The sequence below is a fragment of the Elephantulus edwardii genome, unplaced genomic scaffold, assembly GCF_000299155.1.
Source record: "Elephantulus edwardii isolate Elephantulus edwardi_28Jun2011 unplaced genomic scaffold, EleEdw1.0 scaffold00280, whole genome shotgun sequence".
NCBI lineage: Eukaryota > Metazoa > Chordata > Mammalia > Macroscelidea > Macroscelididae > Elephantulus > Elephantulus edwardii.
In genome coordinates this window covers 1,858,411-1,865,292 of record NW_006400030.1, presented here as the reverse complement: position 1 = coordinate 1,865,292, position 6,882 = coordinate 1,858,411, and positions in this window count along the sequence as shown.

Below are 6,882 nucleotides of genomic sequence, written 5' to 3'. Positions count from 1 at the left end.
ATTCTCGCCACTGGACCAATTGGCAGCATCAGGATGGATGGTGAAGTGATTGAGGTTGTTCAAGTTTTAGTTTGCTTGGCTCCACAATCAACACTCTTGGCACCAGCAGCCAGGAAATTAAAAGACATATTGCGATAGGAAAGTCTGTTGTTAGGGACCTCTCTAAAGTACTGACGAGCAACAGTGTCTCTCTGGGGACTAAGGTGTGTCTGATATAGGCCATGGTCTTTGCAATCACTTGTTATGCATCAGAGAATTGGACAATGACTAGAGAGGATAGAAGGAGAATTGATGCCTTTGAGCTTTGGTGTTGGAAAAGAGTATTGAGGGTACCATGGACTGCTAAGAAAACAAAGAGATTCATCCTGGAGAGGATTAAACCAGACGGTTCCTAGGAGGCAAGGTTTCTGATGCTTCGTCTGACATACTTTGGTCATGTTGTAAGGAGAGACTGGTCCTTGGAGAAGGATATCATGCTTGGGAGGGTGGAGGGCAGGCACAGGAGGGGAAGACCCTCTAGGAGGTAGATTGATTTGGTGACTGGGGTAATCAGGATGAATGTGTTGGAGACAATGAGATTGGCACAGGACAGAACAGACTTTAGGGCTGTTGTACATAGGGTCGCTATGAGTCGCAAGCAACTCGACAGCACATAACAACAACTATATATATATATATATAACCTTCAGTATGTAGATAACACAACTGTGTTTCTTGAAAGTGAGGAGGACTTGAAGCAATTGCTTCAGAAAATCAAAGAACACAGCCTTACCACTGGACTGATAGGCAACATCATGATGAAGAAAAGATTGGAGATGCCAATGATTTCATTTGCTTCAATCTACAATCAACACCCTTGGTACCAGCAGATCAGAAGACATATTTCACTGGGGAAGTCTGCAGTCAGGACTTCTCCAAATTATTGAGGAGTAACCTTGTCAGTTTGAGGACTAAGATGTGCCTGATTCATGTTCTTCTCAATCACTTGATATGCATCTAAGATCTGGACAATGGATAAGGATGCCTTTCAGCTGTTGTGTTGAGAAAATTAAAGGAATAGCCCATGAACTGCCAAAAGAACAAATAAATATGTCTGTGAGAAAGTGCAGCCAGAGTGCTCCTTGGAGGCAAAAATGATAAAGCTTCGTCTCACATACCTTGAGGATGTTTCTAGGAGAGGCTATTCCTTGGAGAGGAAAACTGTGCTTGGAAAGGTGGAGAGTCCACAAAAGAAAGGAAGACCCTCAAGCAGATGGATTGACTGTTGCGATGAGCTTGAGTCTCAGGAAGTGTGAGGATGGCACAGGGTGGGACAGGGTTTCTAACTGTTGTTCATGGGATCATTATGGGTAGTACTTGACAACACCTAACAACAGCAAGTCTAACTATTGTTCTTATTTGTTGTTGTCAGTTTGATCCCATATTGTTATTGGACTTAGATGTCACTGAGCCCACTATGACTTATAACAACCCTAGTAACAACAGATCTGAACCTTGCTCCATCCTGCCCCGTCCTCAAAATCTCTGATAAGTTGAAACCCATTGTTAGAACCACTGTGTCAATCCATCTTGTTGAGGATCTTTGACTCACACCTTTTCCTAGCTACATGGTTTCATAGAAATAGATTTTAGTAGAGCATAATGCTCAAGACAGATACTCTTTACTGTTGTTGTTATGTGCCGTCCAGTTGCCTGCAGCTCATAGTGACCCTATGTATAACTCTGAACGCTGGTCAATCTTGAGTCAATTTCATTGTTTCTGTCACACCTACTCCCATTACCTCAGTCACTGAGTCAATCCTTCTCATTCATCCAGGGTCTTCCTCTCCTGTGCTGTTCCTCCACCCTACTGTGAGGTCTTAAAAAGACTTCAGGGGATATTTTTGTTTGTTTGTTTAAGAGTTAAAGGTTATTTCAGGGCAATAATTTCTGAGGTTCATCCAACCTCTAGGGATCCAGAAAGTCTGGATTCCTAGAGATTTTGAAGTTCTACTCTTCATTTCCCTGCTTTTCATCAAAATTCATCAGTAGAATCTTGATACAAAATGTTTAGGAATAAAAAAAGTGTTCAGGAATTCAGAGCCTCATAAATTCCTTCCCACCCCCCTCTGAAAAAAATACTAATAAACTTTGGTCTTTATACATTTGCCTTTTCTTGATTTTTTTTCATAGACTTGTCCTTTTCTGATGGACTTATTGACTCAATATAATGTCTTCAAGCTCTATTTATTCTGCAGACACCAGGCCAGACACCTCCAGTTCTTCCAATCTCCTAGCAAAAAGAGATAATTATTCACAGAGGAAAACTAGGCACACATTTCACTCTTACTTCCTGTCTTTTTCTCTTTCTGCCTCTATTGATCCAAGTGTGTAGAGATCAATTGTTGTGCCTTGGAAGAGCACTTGCAAGCTTTTAAAACTCCAGGTATTACATAAAGAACAAGGAACAGCAAGTAGGATAGAAGTACTGAACTCTGTCCATGAGATATCCAGGGAAATCATGACCTTAAACCTATAAACGAAGGAACTGAATCCTATTAGGTGTTTAGTTTTTCTTAGGCAGCCTCAGCAGCTATTTTTTTTTTTTTTTGGTCATTGTTATAGATGTACCTGCTTCAACCACAGAGTACAAGTGATTTACAGAAACTGCTGCAAACCTTCATTTTGAGCTTTGCCTTAAGTCCGGATGCCATCTTCAAACCCTCTTGTGTTTTCATTGAGCTGTGGGACTGCCAAAGCAGTCATAACATTGCAATAATCACTCAAGGACACGCCGATCTCCTTCCCAGGGAGTTTTGGCATTTGTGCAAGATTTTAGAATGTGACTGGGCCTAGCCATGTGGCCTCTGGTAATATAAGGAGTTGACTGCTAACTCAAAGGCTTCACATCTCCTGTGACTGAATCCACCAGCAGCTCCATGGAAGAAATATAGATGTTGCTGGAGTCTCAAACGACCCATAGCTGACCCTCCAGCAGGTTCTCAGGGGCAGTTAATCGCACAGGAGGAGATTGTCCATCCATCTTCCATGGAGCAGCTGGTGGACTCGAGCCACATGCCTTTGGGATTGCAGGGCAGCTTCTTGCTATTAGGCCAGCTTCTATATGCAGCCTCAGAAAACTAATAGGCTGTCATGATGAGTCAGTATATAACTCAGTGGCAGTGTGTTTGAGGGTCTTTTTTAGCTTCCTTAGAAGAATAAGGCTTTTTAACATAGGGCATAGAGGTCACACTATCCCCTCACCCTGACACCTTCTGCTGGATTGAGGAAAATATCTTCTTGTGACTATTTCAGACTGTTGCACATTGTTATGTGCCATTGAGTCGGAACTGACTCATAGCTGACCCTTCCAAGGCAGTAAATCACACAGAAGGAGATGGCCCACCCTTCACCCACAGAGAAGTTGGTGTATTTGAGCTGCTTGCTTTGGGGATTGCAGCACAGCTTCTTACCGCTAGGCCACCAGAACTACCCTATTTCAGTCTAATTTGTATTAATAAACACACATTCCTGAAGTTTTTGTTTAAACTTATGGTTATCATCTCTCCTAGAATCTTGTGTGTCTATGAAGATTATGCTGTCAGGTGTCATATCAAAGAAGACTTTTGCGGACAATCAGTTCTCTTGTGAGGTTTCTAGCAATTTGTGAAAAGTAAAAAACACTTGCTGATGTTTTTGTGTCCTGTGCGCTGCTGAGTTTGTAACAACCAAATTGCTCTTATCACACGCTCTTTCATTGTCCTTTTCTTCTCCTCTTTACACAATATGACAAGTAAAAATTATTTCTCTACTGCTGGAACTATTGTAGTGTTTTCCTCCTAAGAACATATCTATGCCTTAATTTTTGCTAGCTGAACTTTTTTTTTTTTAAAATTTAGGTTGTAGCTGAACTTTTTTTTTCAGGTGTATAACTTTATTGACAGCATTTACAGTAATCACTGTGCAACCCTATCTTTAATAAATTAATTTTTCTATCCCTGTAAAATACAACTCAGGACCTCATAAATTCAATTTTATTCTTTTTTAACTTCTGAAAAACACTAATAAACTTTGGTCTTTATATATTTGCTTTTTCTTGACTTTTCATAAACTTGTCCTTTTCTGATTGATTTATTGACTCTGTATGATGTCTTCAAGCTCTATTTCTTCTGCAGTATGTACCAAGACTTCATTTCTCTTACTGATGGGTTAGTATTCTATTGTGTCTATGTCCTACATGCTGTTTATCTATTTATCTGTTAATGGACATTCAAGTTGTTTCCACATTCTGACTATTTAGAATAGAGTGGCAATGTGGTATACACACTGTTTGAATCTCTGCTTTTAAATCTCTCGGGTATGTACCTGAAAGTGAGATTTCTGGGTCATACAGTACGTCTATTTTTAATTTTTTGAGGACCCATCAACTGTTTCCACAATGAGCATATTTTGTATCCCCACCAGCAATGCATAAGTGTTCCAATCCCCATATCCTTTCCAACCTTTCTGTTTTCTGTTTCTATTATTATTTTCAATCTTAGCCATTCTTATGGCAATAAATGCTATCTCATTTTGGCTTTAGTTTGCCCATTTCTAATGACTAATGACATTCAGTATTTTCTCATATGTTTGGTGGCTATTTGAGTGTCTTTGGAATGGAATGCTTATAAATTCTTTATAATCAGATTTGTTATCTTTTTGTTGTTAAGCTGTCAAAGTTTTATATACATGTTTGTTGTGAGATTCTTAATGGATATATGGATGGTTTCTGGACTTATTCTTCCAGTCAGTAACTTGTCTTTTCATTTTTTTGGTAGTCTTTTGGTAAACAAATGTTCTACATTTTTTTAAGGTACCATTTATCAATTTTTACCTTTTGCTGTTTGTGCTTTTATTATTACTATTGTGTAGCAAATTACTTAGTGTTGTGCTTCTAACCATAGTCTTTGTAACTTCTACCAAATTACTAGGTGCTGCTATGAAAATGAGGTACTTATGGCTCATCAAACGGATTGGACAGTTTACTAATGATGCAAGTGATGATCACAGCAGCCTGATGGGACTAAGACTATGCTAATAAGGTATATGGAAACCTCACAAGAGGGTTGGTAGGTTCTTCCACGTCAGTAGGCTTTTAAAAAGCCACCCTAAAGGCAGAAAGGAATCTCACTGTCACCAAGGAGCATGAGAGTCCTTTAGACCCAGTGTCTTTTTCTAGGAACCTCCCAAACCCGAGACGTTTTGTTGATTGCCTTCAAGTTGAGCGTGACTCATAGTGACTTTATGAACAAAAGGCCTGAAGCCTTTCCATAACTATCGACATTTATCAAAGATCATAGAGTTTGAGGAGGCATGTTATTTAGGAAGTGGATGCCACTACTGCAGAGAGCTGTAATACAAAGGACAGCGCGATAATAGAACAAGCAGCAGGGAAATAGCAACAGCTGAGGCAACAGAAGCTCTAGACTGACAGGAGACTGACTACACACAGTGGGTTCTCAACCTCACAGGACAAGAAAGATGGGCACCTTTGGACAGAAGTCTTGCTGGCAGGGTGAGGTGGCTTCAAGTATTTGGTGGACCTAGATTTGCCAACTCATGGTGCTGTGAATTCTAATACATGTACCTTGAACAGAGACCAGAGGCAGAAGACCCGAGCAGGACCCAGTGACAGAGAATAAGAAGCTATCTTGATTAACAACTGTATGTTAAGTTGTTCTTATTGATTTTAAAATTGACCCCAAGTTGTATTGTGTTACTTTCCTAATAAACTCCATTGTCATGGGTTGAATTATATGTCCCTGAAATACATGTATATAATTGTATAATATATAAGCTTTGTAACAATTCCCCATGATCTAAAAACCAAATAGTTGTGAAAGGATTAAGGGTGTAATGCAGGCACCCCTTAATCTCATCAGCATTTTAATCCAATATAAAAGAAGTTTCCCTAGGATATGACTGATAATACTTATTTTTTAGTGAATTTTTATTTTATATTGGTTTGCTTACAAAGTTTGTATACATTGTGTTTCACACTATTCTTTATTTACACTGTGTTTCTTACAATCATTCCCTTTCATTATATTTTATAGAATTAATCAACATTGAACTATGCCCACCGCGGCTATGATAATACTTTTTATTTCACGAGAAGAGGGATTAACTCTGCAGTTGCAGCAATGGGCTCAGGTAGGTCAGAGATGATGAGGATAGCACAGGATAGGACAGATCTGACAGGGTTCTGAGCTGCTGTTCATAGGGTGACTATGAGCCATACTCCACTTGATGGCATCTAACAACAATAAAAAGGAAGAAAACTAATTGGGAGGCGGAGATGCCAGTATTGCCATGGAAAACATTACCAGGAGTGAACGTCATTCTTTTGGATTTAGATCTCTGTGCAGGGAGACACAAAAAAAATAGCAGAGCACATAGAGATCTCCAAGGAATAGCTAGCTTATAGATGCTGAAGAAAGCAAGGCTTTTTGTTCACAACCAAAAGAGAGGATAGGCTTTCTTCTAGTGCTGGTACTCTGAATTTGGACTTCTAGTCTCCTAAATTGTGGGAGAATGAATATGATAATTAAAGCCATCCACTTGTATTATCCTCTTATCAGCATTTGATAACTAAGATACCCATAATCATGAGCACTGTGAGTATTATGTCACCATTGCAAGTAATTATCCAACATAGCAGAGAAGCTGAGCGTGCCACAGGAGGGATGGATGGTGTCAGAAATGATATTTGAGGAATTAAGTATATCTGATCTTTATTTCATAGGGCTCAGCCTCAGCTCACGCTGATGACTGTTTAATTGATGTGAGATGCGGTCATATGTCACCATCATGCTCATTTTTTTACAGTACTGGGGATATTTTTATTTTGCTTTGATTGATTAA